Source organism: Scyliorhinus canicula, chromosome 10 (assembly GCF_902713615.1).
Source record: "Scyliorhinus canicula chromosome 10, sScyCan1.1, whole genome shotgun sequence".
NCBI lineage: Eukaryota > Metazoa > Chordata > Chondrichthyes > Carcharhiniformes > Scyliorhinidae > Scyliorhinus > Scyliorhinus canicula.
The window spans coordinates 113,443,438-113,464,649 of record NC_052155.1 but is presented as its reverse complement, the minus strand read 5'-3'; the positions used below and the strand labels follow the sequence as shown (position 1 = coordinate 113,464,649).

The following is a 21,212-nucleotide window of genomic DNA, read 5'->3' as shown; positions in this document are numbered from 1 at the left end:
TGATTAACATTACATGATTGAGTAACAGAGATCTGGAGGGAGCAGAAGTTCCAACCTCGTGTAGAAGTCCCAATAGTTGTAAGTAAACACTAATGGTTTAAAGAAGTGGAGATGCCGGCGTTGGACTGGGGTGAGCACAGTAAGAAGTCTCAGAACACCAGGTTAAAGTCCAACATGTTTGTTTCAAACACTAGCTTTTGGAGCATTGCTCCTGAAGGAGCAGTGCTCCGAAAGCTAGTGTTTGAACCAAACCTGTTGGACTTTAACTGGTGTTGTAAGACTTCTTACGGTTTAAAGAAGCTATAGTCTTGAGCATCTTACTTTGATAGAATAGGCAAGCACTGTTTAGACCATGAATTCATGATGCAACAGAAAGGGCCTACAAAAGCAGGCTTTTCGTTATCAGGGGGGGAAACATTTGGAGGTAGCCACAGGGGCTGCAAGATGTGAAGGTGGGCTCGAAACTTCCTCTGGAATTTTGTCCCAGTTAAAATAAAAACAAAAAGGCCGCCCAACCCTGATTCCCCCCCCCCCCCCCCCCCCAAACCTATATACCCCTATGGCCCCTCATACCCCCATGTCAGGCTTTGTCCTTCCACCCATCCCAAATGACTGCTTAAAATTTCTGTGCCAAGTTATGGCATTTTCATCAAATAGAATCCATAGAATCCCTACATTGCAGAAGGAGGTCACTTGGCCCATTAAGTTTGCACTGACACTCGGAAAGAGCGCTCTAACTAGATCCACTCCCCTGCCCTATCCCTGCATCCTCACACATTGATCATGGCCAATCCACCTAATCTGCGGATCTTTGGACTGTGGGAGGAAACCGGAGCACCCGGAGGAAACCCACGCAGACATGGGGGGAAAGTGCAAACTTCGCACAGACATTGACCCATAGTCAGAATAGAACCCGGGTCCCTGGGGGCTGTGAGGCAGCAGTGCTAACCACTATGGCAACATGCCGCAGGAAAATGGGCATTTCCATTCCCATTGACCACTGTACACTCTCTAGCACCAATGGACCCTGTAGTGACAACAATTTGGGTTGACTAAAGAGATTTTAATAGGTAATTCATTCATCATTTTCTCCTCTGTTGGAATAAAAACTAATTTCACTACAAGCTAATAAAATATCAATTATCCAGACCATTTAAGCTCTCAACCAAATTTTATTATTTATGCTTGGATGAGAACCCGTACAATTATTACTCTTGATAAAACATATGTGCCTTAGAAAAAAAGACTTTATTGACAGCTCAGGTCCTCCATCTCTGCTGTGAATTTCATGTGTGTTTACAAAATGTCAAGTGGCATTGATGGTTTGTGATTTTGGTTATTGATTCTTTAAAGAGGCTGGATGATTGACACTTTTATTGGCTTGCAATGAAATGACATTTTTTTCAACATCGGAGAAAGTTATGAATGAACTACTTTTTAAAAAAAGCTTTAAGTGGTCATTAATTGGCCAGTAAAGCACCTCAATTGGGGCAAGGATGGGTGGACCAGCCTTAGCCTCGCCAATCCTAGTGTATAATTGTGGACAGATTGGGGCAGGCGGAAGGCCATTGGGAAGACCATCCAAGAAATTTTATGGGTCTCCCCACTTGTTAACCCACCAGCGGAAGAATGTACAAGTCTACTCCGGAGCACCCGGAGGAAATCCACGCAGACACAGTGAAAACATGCAAACTCCACACAATCACCCTGGGCCAGAATCAAACCCGAGTCCCTGGCGCTGTGAGGCAGCAGTGCATCTTGATGGTGCACACGTCTGCCACTGTTCATCAGTTGTGGAGGTATTCAATGTTTGTAAAGGGGTAGTAATTAAGCGGGGTGCTTTGTCCTGAAAGTGGCCGAGCCTCTTGAGTGTTGTTGGAGCTGCCCTCATCCAGGTAAGTGGAGAGTATTCCAGTACACTCCGGACTTGCACCTTGTAGATGTTTCCAGTCAATGTTAACCCCCATGATCTTGATAGTGTGGGATTCAGCAATGGAAATGCTGGTGGATGTCAAAGGGTAATGTTAGGTCCTCTCTTATTGGAGATGGTTATTACCTGGCAATTGTGTGGCGCAAATGTTACTTGTCACTTGTAAGCACAAGGCTGGATATTGCTGGCCCAGGTCTTTCTGCATTTGGACATGGACTGCTTCAGTTCATCGGTGAGGCAGTGAGTACAGTGAAAGGGATGAGGGTGAAGGGATGGCAGGAATAGGGGTAGTAAATTAATCCAAAGGTTTAAATTTCTAGAGTTGTGAGGCCTTCCCGATAAAGCTCAACTTTCTTTACTGATTCCATTGGAAAAACCAGACCGTTGTTTTTGTGGGAACGGAGGTGGGCCTTTTAACCTGCCACTCCAGAATCGTTCCATTTCTGTCATGCTAGATTGGTCTCCATTGACTTCCAAAAGGCATTTGATGAGTGCTGCACAACTGATGTGTGTGCAAAGATAGAGTTCATGGAATAAAATGGACAATAACAACATGGAGGAGAGATTATCTGAGTGACAGGAAACAGGCGATATTGGAGAAAGGTTTATTGTGGAATTCCTCAGGGATCAGTATTTGCACTCCTGCTCTTCCTTATACATATTAATGGCCTAGCCCATGGCACATTTTGGGATGACACAGAGATGGATTTACAGTGAACATCCCGTGTCTCGGCACAGAGACCTGTGCCGGCCGAGGGGGGATGGGTGGTAGAAGAGTAGACCGAGGGCACGATTCTCTGGAAAGGTTTCTTAGTTTGGCAGCGAGCAGGAACTGCCATGCGCTTCCCTGCGCTCGGCCCAGTGAGGCCGGCAACGCTATTGAACGTCAATTGGCCCAGTTAACAAGGCCCCACGGGCTTCTCACTACAAATCACCAGCCAATTTCCCGGCAGCACGCTCGCCAGCCCCCCACTAACAAGGTCGTGCAGCACTTGCTCAGCCAATCCCAGCCAGCTCACGACAATGACGCCCAGGAGACCGACCCCAACATTCCGGGATGCAGACCTGGGGAGGCTCCTGGACGCAGTGGAGGTTGGGAGGGATGTCCTGTTCCCCCGAACAAAAACAAAGAACAAAGAAAATTACAGCACAGGAACATGCCCTTCGGCCCTCCCAGCCTGCACCGATCCAGATCCTTTATCTAAACCTGTCGCCTATTTTCCAAGGATCAACTTCCCTCTGTTCCCCGCCCGTTCATATATCTGTCTAGATGCATCTTAAGTAATGCTATCGTGCCCGCCTCTACCACCTCCGCTGGCAAAGCGTTCCAGGCACCCACCACCTCTGCGTAAAAAACTTTCTCCCCCTCACCTTGAAATCGTGACCTATTGTAATTGACACCCCCACTCTTGGAAAAAGCTTGTTGCTATCCACCCTGTCCATACCTCTCATAATTTTGTAGACCTCAATCAGGTCTCATCTGCAGTCTCCAGTCTCCCAGGAGACCACCTCAGTGGAGAGCTCTGAGGAAGACATGATCGAGGGTCCGGAGTGTCAGCCACAGGGCAGCCAGTGCAGCCTGGCATGGGGTGGCAGTGGCTGTGAACTCAGGGAGTGTGACCAGGAGGACTGGCCTCCGTGCCGGAGAAAGGTCAATGACCCACACCGGGTAGCATGAGCGAATCGACACCAATGCTGCCCACCTCCCCACCGAAACCTTTCCGTCTCCATACTAACATCCAACCACAGGGCATTAAGACTCTCCCTCTCTCAGGACCCAGCTACTGAGACAGTCAGAGTGCACAAGCTAGTGAGCACTGTCACCATGCGGTAGCTAGTAAGTCTGGTCAAGCCAGTAAGAGGTCATCAGTTAGATTAGTAGAGTGTCAACCCACAGCTGAACATGTACAGCAGTCAACTAGTTAAATAAAACAGTGTCGGATCATCTCCTGTGTCAGACGTCTATTTCTAGTTTCACTGCATCCAGTTGCAGTCAATGTCGAACCAACCTGCCTAACACATCAGAGGTGTCCGGTGTAGCTGAGGACAGGGCGGTCACCAACGGTGAGGCTGGTGGACACCGCAGAGGTGAGGAACCACCGGGCTCCACCTGCCAGAGGTGTCAAACGTGAGTTGTTATTGTCTCATTGACTGATCCATCCCTCCCACTGACCACTTGTCCATTCTCTCGCAGGTCCTCCAGCCGACAGCGCCGGCCCATCCCAGATGGCCCCCTCTCCAGTCTCCCAGTAGACCACCTCGGAGGAGAGCTCTGAGGAAGACATGATCGAGGCATCAAAGCTTTCATCCCCACGCTCCACAAGCGCAGATACACGCACCTTGGTGTGAAATATTTGCGGTCAGGCTTCTGGGGGACAGTCTGGTGAGCACCACACTGCTGCTGATGTACATCAGGTGGAGGCAGGAAGCCCCGGGCGAGACAGCAGTCGGAGGGCCGCTGGATCCCAGGACCCAGCTGGGTTCCAGCCTGATGCTGAGCCTGTGGAAGAGATATACCCGGAGCTGATGGAGACGATAGGGAGTGGTCAGGACAATCAGATGGAAGTATCAATGACAGGAGATGTCTCTGGCAATGCGTGGAACTGAGGCCAACACTGCTAGGGAGGTGGCCACAGTGGAGAACCTGGTGCACAACGTTGACACCATTAGTGAAGGTGTTCCAGGCGTTGTGCAGTTGATGGTGGCCATGGCTGATGGTCTTGGCAGAATGTCGGCCTCACTGCGGGGTCTGACCCAGTACCACGCTGACCTTGATGATACCGGACATGTCCCGAGGGGAGAACTGGAGTGCACCTCCAGAGCAGTCAAGGCATCGGAACTGCATCTTGAGCAGTCCGATGCACCGCTCAATCACAGCCTGGAGGGCCACATGGGCCTCATTTTACCGGCATTGTGGAGCTTGCCCTAGTTGCAGGTGGGCATTGTCGAGGCAGTGCAGAGCCTGTCCAAGTCACTGAGAAGCATCGCCGACAGTGTTGACATGATGGTGCAGGCATTGGGGAACCGCCAGGGCTGGCACAGCCAGATGGGCTCGAACCAGTTGCCCCTCCGTCCCAAGATGAATTTCAGGGGCCTCTGGGCACCGAGCGAGACAGGACCTGGGTACCCACCCAGACCCGTCCCTTTCAGTGGGGATGGTGGCCACCAGCTCCCCCAAGTTCCACCCTCTGATGAGGAACGTCTTGCAGTCAGCAGCCAGAACATGTGCCACCAACAGGTGAGCTGGAGCCCTCCAGTCCCAGAACTCCCAGAGGACACCCGCCAGGGGCATCAAAGGCCACAGGACGTGATAAGCAATTGGCCGACTCCATCTCTGATGTGTATCCTGAGGACACACATAGACGTAGCATTAGGAAAACAAAACACATTGAGGATCACTGAGGGCACGCGAGAGGGGGTAGGTAGGGGACGATGGGGGCGGGGGGGCAGGGGATGGCACTTTCGGGAGAGTGGGGAATTGTAAAACACAATAAACACGCAGTATGATGCCTCTGTCACTTTCTTCTGCAATGTGGGCCGACCTCTGAACCCTTGCCCATCTCTCCAGGCATCTCCCTCTCTCCAGGCACACCACATGCAGGTGAAGGGTCTGAACGAGGATCAGCAGACAGGCAGGGGTCAGACTATGCATAGGGTAAAGAGCACCGTTACTCAGCTCTCTGCGGGTTATCTTAGAACATAGAACATAGAACACTACAGCGCATTGCGGGCCCTTTGGCCCTCGATGTTGCGCCAATCTGTGACACCATCTGAAGTCTATCTGACCTACACTATTCCATTTTCATCCATATGTCTATCCAGTGACCACTTAAATGCCCTTAAAGTTGGCGAGTCTACTACTGTTGCAGGCAGGGCGTTTCACACCCCTACTACTCTGAGTAAAGAAACTGCCTCTGACATCTGTCCTATATCTATCACCCCTCAATTTAAAGCTATGTCCCCTCGTGTTGGTCATCACCATCCGAGGAAAAAGACTCTCACTGTCCATCCTATCTAACCCTCTGACTATCTTATACGTCTCTATTAAGTCACCTCTCAGCCTTCTCCTCTCTAACGAAAACAACCTCAAGTCCCTGAGCCTTTCCTCGTAAGACCTTCCCTCCATACCAGGCAACATCCTAGTAAATCTCCTCTGAACCCTTTCCAAAGCTTCCACATCCTTCCTATAATGTGGTGACCAGAACTGCACGCAGTACTCCAGGTGCGGCCGCACCAGAGTTATGTACAGCTGCAGCATGACCTTGTGGTTCCGAAACTCAATCCCCCTGCTGATAAAGGCTAGCACACCATATGCCTTCTTAACAGCCCTATTAACCTGGGTGGCAACTTTCAGGGATTTATGTACCTGGATGCCGAGATCTCTCTGTTCATCTACACTACCAAGAATCTTGCCATTAGCCCAGTACTCTGCATTCCTATTACTCCTTCCAAAGTGAACCACCTCACACTTTTCCGCATTAAACTCCATCTGCCACCTCTCAGCCCAGCTCTGCAGCTTATCTATGTCCCTCTGTATCCTATAACATCCTTCAGCACTATCCACAACTCCACCGACCTATCTTCACACCCCTGCCCACGACAGTGACTCACTGACAGTGCCGACACAGTTCCAGCACCCTGGAATGATGTGAAACAGACCCTGGGAAGATGGGAGGTGGGGTGTGGGGTGGGTAAGGTAGCGATGACGCAACAGGCCACATCCTAAATGAATCTGGCAAGTATGAGGGCATCCTTTGCCCTCTGGGTTTGCCGGGCATTGTCGCTGCTGCCTGTTCTGCAGCCTTTGCCTGTTCCTCCAGTTCCTCCTTGGGTTCATACTCCAGCCCCTGCTGGTCCGGCACTGCCTCATTATCCTCATTGTCCTCCTCGAAGGTTGTCACATGTTCCTCATCACCAACCTCTAGCTCATCGCCCCGCTGCTGTGCCAGGTTGTGAAGGGCACAGCAGACCACCACAAAGCAGGTGACCCTCCGAGGGGGGAACTGGAGTGCACCTCTAGAGCAGTCAAGGCATCATGACCGCATTTTGAGCAGTCCGATGCACCGCTCAATCACAGCCTGGACGGCTACATGGGCCTCATTGACCTTGATGGCCACCTGGAGCGGATATACTCCTCCTCCATCTGGTGCCATGTCCGCACCATCTCCTTGTTCAGGCTGAGGCTCCCACGGCACGCGCTGTTCGTTATGACCTTCTATACACTGCACTGGGTAATTGGTCTATCCCGCCCCTAGGGGGAACACATACTCTACAGGGAGCACAGAGTAGATATGCATTCCCACCCCGTAGGTCCCGTGAGCGATCTTACACAAATAATCATCAGCCTCGCACTGCCTAGTTTCACCTTGAAGAATGATTACTAATATGTAATCCAGGAAAGTAATAGTCAGCTGTGAAATCATGGCTTAGCACACAAACATACAAATTAGAATCAGGAATAGGCTGCCCAGCCCCTCAAACCTGTTCTCCGATGTCAGGAATGGACACTGCTCAGCTCCTCAGGTGGTCAACGTGGTTTTTGACAGTCTTCCTGTTAACACTGAGCAGAGTGGGAGAACTGTGCACTCAGCATCTGGCAGATCAGAATCCACCTCCTCTCTCCAACGCTTTCTCCAAAACTGCCTCTCTAAAGCTTTTCAAAATCTCTCTCTACAGTTTTTCAAAATGTCTCTCTGCCTTCCTTGGTTCCACCCAGTAATTACCTCATCTCCTCCAAGCTGAAACACAAATAATCTCTGCAGGCTTTAAAACACATTAACTCCTCAGTGACATTCCCGGTCAAACCACAGCCAGGAGCTCAGACTGAAAAACACATTCCTTTGTCAATTTCACCTTCTAGCTGCTAAAAGCACCCAAGTCCTGCAAAACAGAATTCCTTTTTTAAAAAAACATGACCACTGCAGTCAAACACACTATAACTCCAGGCTTTTAACCCTTACATTGCCCAATACTTAGAATCCAATATTCTTAATGTCTTCCAGTCGTCTCAATTTAAGCTGTCATTTCCTTATTATTTACCATTAACACCTTATTGTCACTCTCTGGAGAACCAACACTCACTTTACTTATTCTTTTCTTTTTAAATACTTGTTAAAACTCTTCCTCTCTGTTTTTACATTTTTCGAGATGATTTCCTCTTATACTCTCATTTCTTTTTCCTGATGAACCTTTTGGTCAACCTCTGCTGTTCTATCTATTTGGAAGAATCATCTCACCTGTCATACATCTTTGCACAGTTATGCGCTTTTTCCTTAACTTTGATGCTTTCCTTCATTTGTTTAGTTAACCACGAATGGTGGGTCCTCCCCTTAGAAATTTTCTTCACAGTAGGAATATACATGTTGTGAGTGTTCTGAAATGTCCCCTTGAATGTCTGCCACTGTTTTAATATGGATGAATCCCCTAGCCTAGTGTTCCACTTCAGGACAGCTAGCTCAGCTTTCATGGCCACATGGTTGCCCTTATTAAGTTTCAAATACTAGTCTCAGACCTATTCTTCTTCCTTTCAAATTGGGAATAAAATTCAATCATATTGTCATGTTACCTTGGGGTGCCTTCACACAATAAGCCCTGGCACATTACACAATACAAAATCTAATATAGCCAGATCTCATGATGGTTCCAAAATGTGCTGCTGTCAGAAACTGTCTCAAAAGCATTCTATGAATTCTTCATCCAGAGTACTGCCAATCTGATTTTTCCCGTCCATATGTTGATTAAAGACACCCATAATTATTGCTGTCACTTTATCACAAGCACCCAATATTTATTTTTGTACACTTTGTCCTACAATGTGATTACTGTCGGGGAGCCTGTAGACTACTCAATTAGTGACATCTTTCCCCTATTACTCTTCTCCACCCAAACTCATTCTATATCCTAATCTCCTGAACCAAGGTCATCGCTAACTATTGTACCAATGCCATCTTTGATCAACAGGCCTTGGGGGTTGCATGGAACAGGAAACCTTATTTATACCAGTGGGACCAGAAGTTCCCGCCACTGGCCAATGATGGGCTGCAAAATACACAATGGCTGGTACGGAAAGTCCCACCCAGAGACTTTAGTTTTGTTTTTCTGTTACCGTTGTACCATCTAGTCGTGGCTATTGGTTTATTGTTAGGTCTTACCTCTCCTTTCCTGTTATCCCATGCTCGGGGGGGGGGGGGGGGGGGGGAGGCAGGATTCTCTGTGGGCTGTCAGTCCTGCCACTGGCAAGCTGGCTAAGGGGGGGACATCTGTCAGGCCTGGGGGGTAGGCGGGAAATGGGGAGTGACAAGAGGGGTGTGACCAGGTGATGGGCTGTGGGTTGGGTTGGCCCCACGGGACCGGGGCATCCAGGCATGGGCCGCCATTGCAAGGCAGCCATCTTGCTTCGCACCCCACTGACCGCCCACTGTGGCCTCATAGTCTGTGGGGTCCTTACCTTCAATACCCTCTGGTTGGCCCACGATTCATCGGTTTTGACCTCAACTGGTTCTCCTGATCTTCGATTTCCCCGTTCAACGTCCCCTGCATCGCGACCAGCCTTGCCATCTCCTTCTCCAGGGCAAAGATCCGGTCGCAAGGTTGGAGGAAGAGAAGTAGCAGGCATTGGAGGAGCCGCTGGGCTGAGGGAGGTGATTAATAGTATCAGGGGATGAAGTTGGGGAAGACTCCAGGGCCGGATGGCTATCCGGCGGAGATCTATATAATGTTTGCAATGGAGTTGGCACTGCATCTGTTGGGGATGTTTAGCAAGTCATTTGTAGAAGGGGGAGCTGCCAGTGATGTAGTGATATTATGGTTGTGTTGTAATTTACCGACTGACCACATGTGGCCTCCTCTGTGTCGGAGAGACCAAACGTAGACTGGGTGATCACTTTGCTGAGCACCTTCAGTCTGTGCACATTCAGGACCCTGACCTTCCCGTTGCTTGCCATTTTAATACTAGACCGTTCTCCCACATGTCTGTCCTTGGCCTGCTGCAATGTTCTAGTGAAGCTGGAAAAGCATCTTATCTTCCAGTTAGGCACGCTACAGCCTTCCGGTCTCAACATCGAATGCCACTCTTCACGATTAATTTTTATTTTTTTAATATAAATTTAGAGTACCCAATTCATTTTTTTCAATCAAGGGGCAATTTAGCATGGCCAATCCACCTAGCCTGCACATCTTTGGGTTGTGGGAGCGAAATCCATGCAAACAGGGGGAAAATGTGCAAACTCCACACAGACAGTGACGCAGAGCCAGGATCGAACCTGTGATCTTGGTGCTGTGAGGCAGCAATGCTAACCACTGCACCACCGTGCTGCCCATTACATTAATTTTGACCAGAGTCAGACTAGCCAGGATGGCAAAAGCATAGGCTCAGCAGGCTTCCCTCAAGTGCAGGGAGTTATTGACTACACACGTGGCTCTCCATTCCCAACGGCATCAGGCTGTTATCTTAATAAATCTCATCAGCTGTATGGTTGGTTCCTCGGGGACAAGGGGTACTGTCAGGGTCCTTCCTGTTTGTTCCCTGTTTACTTCCTCTTTCTATTATTTTTACTGTTACATTTTTGATCCATGGATGATTAATTGACATGACACTTTAAGGCAAGCGGCCTGTATCTTTAATTCAAACAAGAAGAATCCGGAAGGCTGTGCTGGTTTAAACAGATGCTGCAGACCTTTGGGCTCCAAAGATAGAGATGGATTGGGACTCATTTATTTGGCTGGTGGCCATTGAATTGGCCCCAAAGACTGTGCTCTGTGCGGTAACAGGTGCAGATTGGATATTATTCCACTGGAATGCTTCTCAGAGTCTCAAGGTTTCAGTCTGGTTTCAATGTTGACTCTGAGCACAGTGAAGGGATCCAGTTAACTCTGTCCAGAAAGATCCAGCTAACTCTCTCCAAAAGGTCACTGTTAAGGTCAACTCTCTCTCGAAATGGCCACTGGGTCCTGGTTTCCTTGAACTCCAGATGCCTGAAGACAAACCACAAACTGAAAACAAAGTTTGATGTGCAGTAAGGTGCCTCTCCAGGAAAGTTGTGAGTACAGCATTTTAAACTCCAGAGTACCTGAATGAAATAATCTACAAAGAAGATCATTACAGGCTGCAAACCAAAACATTTAATCTGCAAGCTTGCTGTGAAGAAAAGCGTACTAAAACATCATCTGGAACAAAAACACTTTCTTCCCTCCACTTATTATTTTTATTCCTTTCTACCCGTCTGTGCTTGCCTGTCTTCTGTGTGTATACAGGGTGGGGGTACGTTAAAGTGGGTATTAGGTATTAGTTTGTCATTAACCAGTTCTACTTACTGCATATTACATTATAGTTCTTGTTATAAATAAACAATAATTGTGTTTACATTTACAAACCTGGTGGCTGTGATTATTGAACAGCCAAGGGCCAAAGATTTTGGGTATTTTATAAGAACTATTGGTTGATTCACTTGTGTTATGACTGCAGGGCACATGGGACTGCAATTGACTGTGCAGCAATCCAGGGTGTCGTAACAATACCCCCTCAGGATGTGGCTGATGCTGCCTAAGCGGAGGCTACAGATTGCAGCAGAGACCCATTACAATGAAGCTCACGCTGCAACTTGCACGTTGGTAGAGTAGATGATCAGCATCCTGAAGATGTGAATCCCTGCCTGAAATGGTCTGGTGGTGCCCTCCAGTATGCCCCTCAGAGGGTTTCATGCATCATTTTTATGTGCTGTGCCCTCCAAAACTTGCCACGGCCATGGGGTGAGGAGGTGGCAGAGGAGGAGATGGACGAACAGTACATCTTTGATGAGGAGGATGTCGAGGAGGGCACTAAGGAGAAACCCATGGTGGAGACAGAGGAAGGCGGTCAGGTGATGGTAAGGGCCCAAATGGGGCAGAGTGCTCGGGATGCCCGGATAGCTTCGCATTTCATGGACAACCAGGACTAGGGTTGGCACTGAGGTCCTATCATGGGAAGTGGCCCTTCTTCACTATATGGTGGCAGCATAACCATAGGCCTGTTATTCCTCCTGTCATGGGAATGTTGCAGTTGCCAGTGGTCCATATGATGCAGGATGATGACGGTGACTTCCAGTGAAGACAGAGCATTGGTCCTCAAAGATCTACTGAAAAAGTCTGACTCTTACCTGGCTGATGGCAGCTAGTGAATTCTCGCTGACCAGGGTAATATCTGGGCGATGATGCACAGACAGAATAAGCACTGCTGATGCAGACTCCTCCTTAGAGGTGCTGATGAGAATCTGTGTCACTGCTACCAGAGGAATGGCTCTCACAAGAGTCTAGCCATTGGGCTCCTTGTGCAAAGATCAGACTTCCCCAAATGAATGTTTTAATGGTGGCCTTGCCCACAGAGGGAGTGGCTCCTTGTTAACAGGATGTCACTAGCATTACTGCATCCTGTCAGTGTGAGGGAAGGCCAACCAATCAGCTGACATCCTCACAGGCAGGAGATGGAGGCAGTACCATTAGTGAGCAGCCAGCCTTTCTGTGATAGATGCAGGACATGCAGCAATCAAATGAGAGTCGGGAGGCACAAGCATAGTGGAGAAAGGTCTTATTTAACACACAACAGAGGGGCGCACATACGAACCTAAGTGTTCAAGATGTAAAAGTGCCTTACATCACCTGTGCCCACAGGTCGAGGATCTTTTTTCTGACTGGAAGCCAGTGTCCTGTGGGTTCCAGCAGGGATCAGTGTTGGGGTCCTTGCTATTTGTGGTTTATATAAATGTGTTAGACATGAACGTAGGAGGATTGATCAGTAAGGTCTGCGTATGACACAAACATAGTAGTAAATAGTGAGGAGGAAAGACTTGGATTGCAAGACGATATAGATGGGCTGGTCAGTGGCAAATTGAATTCAATCAGGATAAATGTGAGGTGATGCACTTGTGCAGGGCAATACATGATGAATGGCAGGACCTTGGGAAGCACCAAGGATCAGAGAGACCTTGGTTTGCATGTGCACTGGTCCCTTTCAAGTTGCCGGGCAGGTGGACAAAGTAGTTAAGAAGGTATATGGGGGCAGCACGGTGGCCTAGTGGTTAGCACAACCGCCTCACGGCGCCGAGGTCCCAGGTTCGATCCCGGCTCTGGGTCACTGTCCGTGTGGAGTTTGCACATTCTCCCTGTGTCTGCGTGGGTTTTGCCCCCACAACCCAAAAATGTGCAGAGTAGGTGGATTGGACACGCTAAATTGCCCCTTAATTGGAAAAAATGATTGGGTAATCTAAATTTATTTAAAAAAAAGAAGGTATATGGTATACTTGCCTTATTAGCCGAGGCAGAGAGTTTAACAGCAGAGAGGTTATGCTGGAACTGTATAAAACGTTGGTTGGGCCACAGCTGGAGTATTGTGTGCAGTTCTGGAATCCGCATTATAGGAGTGATGTGATAGCATGGGAAAGGGTGCAGAGGGGATTTACCAGGATGTTGCCTGGGCTGGAGAGTTGTAGTTATGAAGAAGGATTGGATAGACTGGAGTCTGAGGAGGACATGACTGAGATGCATAAAATTATGAGGGGCATAGATAGAGTAGATAGGAACACACTTTTCTCCTTGGTGGAGGATCAATGAGCAGGTGGCATGATTTAAAGTAAGGGACAGAAAGTTTAGAGGGGATGTGAGGATAAACCTTTTCACCCAGAGGTTGGTGGGAGTCTGGGATTCACTGTCTGAAAGGGGGGTGGAGGCAGAGACCCTTATAACATGTAAGAAGTATATAGATGTGCACTTGCGATGCCAAGGCATACAAAGCTATGGGTCATTTACTGGAAATGGGATTAGACCACTTAGGTGGTTGGTTTTGGCCATTGGAGATGTGATGGGCCGAAGGACCTTTCCTGTCCCCTAAACCTCTATGACTTGATGTGATACTATAATTTCTTAACCTTACTAACGCTGCTGCTCCGTCTTGATGTATCCCCAGGATCCACAGCTGGGAAAGAGATGGCCCGCTGTCTGCCAAGTCTTGTTGCCTGAGATAACCTTGGTGGGTGTCGTCTGGAGTGCCGAGACCTAGAGCTTGTGGGGTGCATAGGTGTAGTGGTGCCACCCTCTTTGATCTGCGAGTTTGGAGCTGCTTCGGTCACAGGAAGTGGGGAATCAGATGAGCCGAACACTCCCAGGGTCTCCAGGGTGGAAGGCCCCGGGTTATGCACCAGCTAATCCTCTCCCTGATGGGTGCTCAAGGGACCCTGGGTTCCTCTTTGGGATAGACGGTCAGCTGGAATAATATCCAGAAGCCCTGCCATTCTCTGCTGTGACGCATATTCTATCGGGCCATCCGAAAAGACTTGGGGCTGCTTCTCTGATTTACCTGAAAGGGATAAATGGCATTAGGATAGGGGAAACATATCTCACCTAAGGCTGGCCAGATGGATGAATGTGTTGTGGGTCCTCATCTTTGTCTCTTGCATCCATCTCGCCCTCAACGCAGGAGCAGTCCGTTTCCTCCCCCGCAAAATCTAGGGCTCCCTCCTCGAATTAAGTGACGTTCTTCAATTGAGGCAGCATGTCCTGCAAAGAGACACATGGGGAGAGTGTTAACAGGACGTGGTCTGGGTCAGATAGCAAGGATGTATGGCTTGTGTGGTTGGTGAATGGGAGCTGAGATGTGGTGAGGAGAGGAGTCACAGGGGAGATGAGGATGTGTATGGGAGGGCGAGTGGTGGGGCTCCATGAGGTGGCAGTCAGTGAACTCCAATTGGATGTGTGTAAGGTGTGAATAGTCACAGATGAGAGGTGTTACATACCCTGGCTGCACAAAGGAGATCATTCATCTTCTTTCTGCACTGCACACCCATCCTCCTGTGCAGGAGGCTGGCACTGGCCAGTACTGCCAATGCTTCCATGTGGATGGTGGCCTTGTTTGAAGGTCTTTGCCTCAACTGAAGGTGTAACGCAGCAGGCCTCTCTTCACCACATCCAGCAGCCTGGTCAGAGTTCCCTCTGAGAACCTTGACTCAGACTTTCTGGCAGCCATTCTCTTGGCTGGACTCTTTGCAAGTGCAGGGGAGGGTCAATTAAATGCAGTGCTCCCTCAATTGAATTGCTTAGCTAATCCTCGGGCGGGAGAATCAGAGCAATCTTGCCATGGGCGCGGCATGATCTTGTGAAATGTTTTTTTTAAGTGCCTGAAAATAGAACGTGGATGGAACTGCCGTGATTCTCTCCAGTTATTCCAACCTAGAACGACTCAGACAAATAATGGGAAATCAGTTTTGTCACTATTTTTACGGAAAGTTTAGGTCATTGTTTGAATGAAGGTTTTCTGATGATAAATTTTCCTAAAAGCAGAATTGTCACAATAATGCATATTAATATGATAATTAAAAATTGCAGATGCAAGAAGCACTGAAGATGCATCTTTCACAAATGCACTTTGTATTTATTTTGTTTTATTTGTTCAAATATTTTATAAAAGTCGACTTAAAAATTATTCAAAAATGGAAATATAATTTCCTTCACAATAATGCTGCAATATAGAATCATATAATCGCTAGAGGGCAAAAGGAGGCCATTCGGCTCATCGGGTCCATACTGAGTCTCGGAATGAGCACCCTACCTAGGCCCACACCCGTCCTATCCCCATAACCCCACCTAACCTTTGGACATTAAGGAGCAATTTAGCATGGACAATTCACCTAACCGGCACATCATTGGACTGTGGGAAGAAACCGGAGCCCCCGGAGGAAACTCACGCAAACACGGGGAGAATGTGCAAACTCCACACAGACAGTCATCCATGGTCAGGATCGAACCCGGGTCCTTGATGCTGTGAGGCAGCAGTACTAACCACTGTGCCACCATGCTGCCCTATGTTGGATGTTTTTGTATGGAGGATGTACGTAGGATGATTTAAAAATAACAACTACATTTTATGATTTGCCTTTACAGTATTATTTATGTAATCCTCAAAAACATGGCATTAGTTATTTAGGTAAGAAAGAAAACAATTAAAATGCTAATGATCTACATTCCATGTGAATTTTTGTGATTTTTATGGCTATCTGGATGAACGCCATAAATATTACAATATAAAAAGTCGCTGGTTAAAACTGAAGTTTTGCATATTATATACTATAATATTCTGACATACCTATTTGCAACAGCCTAATTTATGGCTCAAACACATAAAGTAAAAGGAAATTAGAAAACATATATTTCTACATGAGGCCTGAAATTTATTGAAGGTGTGATTTTCTGATTTTGAATCTAATAATTAGTCAGTTAAATGCATTTTGTTAAAGTCAATTGTGAAATGAACAGTTTGAGGAATTAATACAGCAATGTTTATTGATTGTTATTTGAAAGTAAAATGTAGACTTGTTACGTAACTGCAAATATCTATAAAAGGTTATTTTCATTAACATTATGTCATATTTCTATCTGTAAAGCATCAAATGAGGAAAATTAACATATGCTCAGCCAGCATGGAGTTCCATAAACTTTATAGTTGCCATTGAATAACAAAAACTTTGCCTTCCGGCTGGAACGCGCCATCACAAACCACCAGCCACAAAGTTTGAGCATGACCAGGCCCAACCACAGTCCACCAGCAGGTTGGCATGTGATGTCATCCACAGTCCACCAGCAGGTTGGTATGTGATGTCATCCACAGTCCACCAGCAGGTTGGTATGTGATGCCATCCACAGTCCATCAACAGGTCAGCATGTGATGCCACCCGTGGTCCACCAACAGATCAGCTTGTGATGCCATCTGCAGTCCACCAACAGGTCAGCATGTGATGCCACCCATGGTCCACCAACAGATCAGCATGTGATGCCATCTGCAGTCCACCAACAGGTCAGCATGTGATGTCACCTGCACTCCACCAACATGTCAGCATTGATGACACCCCCTGTTCAACCACCAAATTAATATGGTGAATCTAAATGTGCTGGACCAGACCAGACCTCACACACAGTGAGCTTTGCACATGAGCACTGGGAGAGAACACATCTGGTAATTCTGAATTCTCCCTCTGTGTACCCTAACAGGCACCGGAATGTGGTGACTAGGGGCTATTCACAGTAACTTAATTGCAGTGTTAATGTCAGCCTACTAGTGACAATAAAGATTATTATTATTATTATTATGGAGAAAGAGAAAAATAAGAAAAAAGTCTTCACATGCCTAGATGCTTATTGTCCCTTAAAATAACTGGTGTGGGGTGGCGGGGAAGGTGGGTGGGTGGAGAGGAAGGTGTGGGGAGTTGGATCATCCTTTATTTTATTGACAGTGATGTCTTTACCTAGCTTGGCTGAGGAACTTAATCGTCCATGGATTGAGTTACTAGTTCTTTGAAAAAAGGATGAATTTTGACCTTGAGTCCAAAGAGACATCAAGCATAGCATCGATTTCAGTCTGTTAGTTTTTGTTTTTCCACTTGTGTGATTACTGAGAAATGTTAATTTTGTTTGAACAGAGAACATCAAAGTAGATGAATGTTGCCCATTACTGTTCTTTGCTGTTATTGCAACCGGCTAGACATGAGTGAAAATGAAACAAATATGCAGCTTTAATTTAAAGTTCAATTGTTTTCCTGCTTTCTTTGATTGATTTTTAAAATGGTTAAGCTCCCAGTACCAAAGGCAGAACAATTGTCTAACTTTACAATGTAATCACTTTTATCAGATTTTGATTTTAAAGTACAATTAGTTATATGCAGGTAGGCTGGAAAGTTGTTTTTCGATTGCCTTATTCTATTTGCATCAGAAAGTTGTCTCAACGCTATTGATCGGAAACACAAAGACTCATAAAAATCACTAATGGTACTTTTTCAACAAATGACTTCTCCTGTGGTTTTGCTATGCCCACTGTTTTTCTTTACGTTGATCTATTTTCTAACTACGCCATAAAATAAACAAACCAAAATATAATACCGACAACGATTTTGAACCACGATCCTCATGCTGTGAAGTCTATGAAGAGTGCAACTTCCTTAAATTATCATTTCCATGGACCGGCCCTGTGGGTTTGATTCATTTTAACCTGATTGACCATATATGGCGAGGTGAGTATCCCAGAGTTCCTTGGCTGCACACAAGCAAAACAAAATCTTAGGTGTGTGCAACTTGAGTCTCCTATTCAGCCTTGGCGAAATAGTTTTATATTCTGAGATTACTTATGTGTTTGATCAACCAGCGCACAGAAGCGGGTGCCACATTGAAAGAAACATTAACAGACGCTGGATATATAGTGTGACTGTTATTTCCGTTTTAGATCCCTTTGCTGTATCAATGAGTTGTGTAAAAGGTAAGAAGTGCCAGATTGGCAGATCCCAATGCAATGCGATTTTATTCATTCGTATTAAACTTGTTTGCAATTACATGTTATTAAGCTTAATATTGTTTTATATATTACGCCGTATATAAAAATACATAAAATCCGATTGCAAAGTGTATTACATTTCTGAATTATTCGTGAGTCGTCTTATTTTACAGTCTATTCATAGAACTCCAGTGGCACAACATGTAGCACCAATATTGTGACGGCACATGCTGTGTTTGCCACTTACAGTCTGACGTATGCAAATTTACTGAACAAAATTGCCACGGTCTTGCCCAGAACTGTGTATTAATAACGCACAAGGGAAGGTTTAGCTTTTCTCATTTTAAATATATTTGATATTGAATTGGAAGGAAACAAATTAGCAAAAATATTTCACAATATTTTAGTAAGGCAGTTTCTAATTTCAACGATCTCAAATTAGATATCAATATTTGGAATACCAATTTTATTGGGGATAGAAATAACAGGAAAAGTTTTAGGGTATCGTGCACTAGCTGAAAGCGTTGCACTGTTTACATAACGTTTGAAATGTCAGTTTTTATGTAGCTGCCGAGAAGCATTTAGAAATGACAAAAATTAGTATGTGCATCATTACTTTAATTTATTTTACAGGTATATTTTATTTTTTTCATATATGGTGGGAAAAATAACGTTCAACAATTATACTACAATAGTTTTGTTACTTAGTAATTTATTCATTACTTAACAAAAATGTATTAAGTAATTATTAACTGATATATAAGCATTCTTTAAGTGGAATATTATGTTAGCCACTAGCTGGTACTTTTTTCATTTGAAAAGTGTACTGAATTATCCAGTATGTTGTAGTTCGCAAATGTGGTTGTGTCACCAGAGATAATACATGTATAAAACTGAAACCTGCTGCAAAATATATCTAGCATTCTTTTGCTAGAAAAATACATTCATAAAATATGATTTGTCTGAAAATATTTCATGTGTAATTTAATTTCCTTTTTCATATATCTATAGTTTTTTTGGCATAAATTACTACATTAAACATATTTGCATGCAGGCCTGTAAGAATGCCAAATCGTTTTCTTTATTATTCTATTCTGACAGATACGGCAAAACCCCTGAGTTTGAACTGCCAGTAGCTTTTAGATAATAAAGAAGTCGATGCTAGACAAACATGTGCTTACTGCCTGTTGATGGAGTACTTGAATTAGGTCAGACACACAGCTGTTTATTCAGAAACTGTGGTTTACTCATTTACATAATGAATTTATTTAAACTACTAAAGGAGATTGGGATAACACAGTGCTGATTCCCATTGTTTCATTTAAGCCAGTGGGGCTGGATGTAGGAGAAAAGCTGTGGTTTGCGTTACAAAACAAAAAGCCCTGAGGCTGCTTGGGCAGAACCACAAAATTGAGCAAACAAATAGGACGGATGAAGGTTCTGCCATTTCTTTGTCTCTGGATCACTGATATTATCTGCTGCTGTTTAATGGGAAAAGGTAGATTGCTTAGAGCAGTGACTTAGCGATACATAATAAGGTTGGTAGCTCAGTTTGCTGGTAGCTGTGTACTCCCAAGTGTCATTTCCGATTCTAAGTCTTCCTGTCAAAAGTCCACTGTGGCTTTTTTTTTTCTTTTGTGGAAACTGCTAAACTCAGACATTCTCCAGTCAGAGTCTGCTGTGCTGACTGGACTGCACTCACCCAGCTCTGTTTCAACCTCCACAACTGCTACTATGTTATTTGCATAGAACTTGGACAATTGGTGCATTGAGTGCAGACTTTTGCGTTGACCAGGAAAAGGATTATACTAGGAAATGATGGTTTGTTAAATTCAAAAACTTGGAGGGAATCTGAAAGAGTTCAGGAGGATTTGCATTTAAAGTGCTGTGAGTACAAGTCTGCATCTATTAAATTGCATTGAAGAGCACTTTGGATCGCAAGCAGTTGTCCAATTCTCTGAGGCATCAGTAACCCTTTTCTACAATTGCCCTGGGGACTTAGGAAAGAAAGCCTAGATTACGGTAACTGTCTCATTCGGTGTAGTTTTTGTACAATAATAAGATTTAAGTCAATAACTATGTGAGTGCCAGAGTTTAAACAAAGAGAGAGTATTACATTAATTTTGTAGAAATACTGGTTTAACATAACATTGACATAACAAGCCTGTTATTTCTATTCATAGATAAAATTGAATTCCACACATTTCTTCTCAATTTCTGAACTTAAGTGGTGTTTTATCGCAGGTGAACATAGCTTTCTTGGTCAGTTGGTATAAAGTGATGTGCTTTAGAAGGAATCTTTGCTGTTTTAATCTATGATGAATAATACAATGAAGAGGAAACTGTTTAAAGTCCTCCCTCTGACATACAAAATATACAAGAAGATCTATAAAAGCATTTTTTACATATAAATTGAGTATTTTCAATTTGAACCTGAGGACATTTGATGGTCCTTGTCGAACCAGGAAATCCTTTCTCTTAATAAGTTTAAATTTTTCTTGCGCTAAGCAAAACATTCAGATCCCCACAGGAGACCATTTTCAGACCAGTAGAATAAACAAAATGTACCAAGTTAAACAGTCTCCATTTATTAGTGATTTTTTTAATGTCGAACATATGTTTAAAATGCTTATAAGCAAAATTAATTAACAAAGTTAATCAGTTTTTTAGATATGTTTGTGTTGCATAACAATTTCTGTTGTGGCATGCTGTATGGAGCATTTTTTCTTTACATAAGAGGACTTAAACATGAACAATAAACGTTTTATATTTTCTTATAGCTTCTTTGCTTGAGTCATAAGCCATTATTTCCATTCTTTGTGACTGTTACTTTGTTAATTTTGCACTGGCAAAAACACTGCTATATTTTATATTGTTTACCTGCGTGTTCTGAAAAATATCTTCATTTGGATAGACTGCACTTCGCTAACAAGCTTTAATTTAGTCTTTCTCTGTAGCACTCAAAAAGGGGCAAATGCATTTGTTGCCAAACATTTTTTG

The 21,212-nt window shown here is 45.2% G+C and overlaps 1 protein-coding gene across 5 annotated transcripts in view; it reads left to right on the top strand.

Moving 5' to 3' along the window:
* Positions 1-21,212, top strand: part of eya1 (EYA transcriptional coactivator and phosphatase 1) — a 365,193-nt gene that overhangs the window by 66,291 nt on the left and 277,690 nt on the right. Inside the window, exon 1 of one of the 5 annotated variants that reach the window (XM_038809593.1) lies at positions 17,973-18,197. The exons of 1 other annotated variant lie outside the window; for it this stretch is intronic. The gene's annotated coding sequence lies outside the window, so the exon portion shown is untranslated. Of the gene's footprint in view, positions 1-17,972; positions 18,198-19,518; positions 20,235-21,212 lie in introns of those variants that run through there. 3 more of the 5 variants (XM_038809597.1, XM_038809595.1, XM_038809596.1) reach the window with 3 other exon arrangements.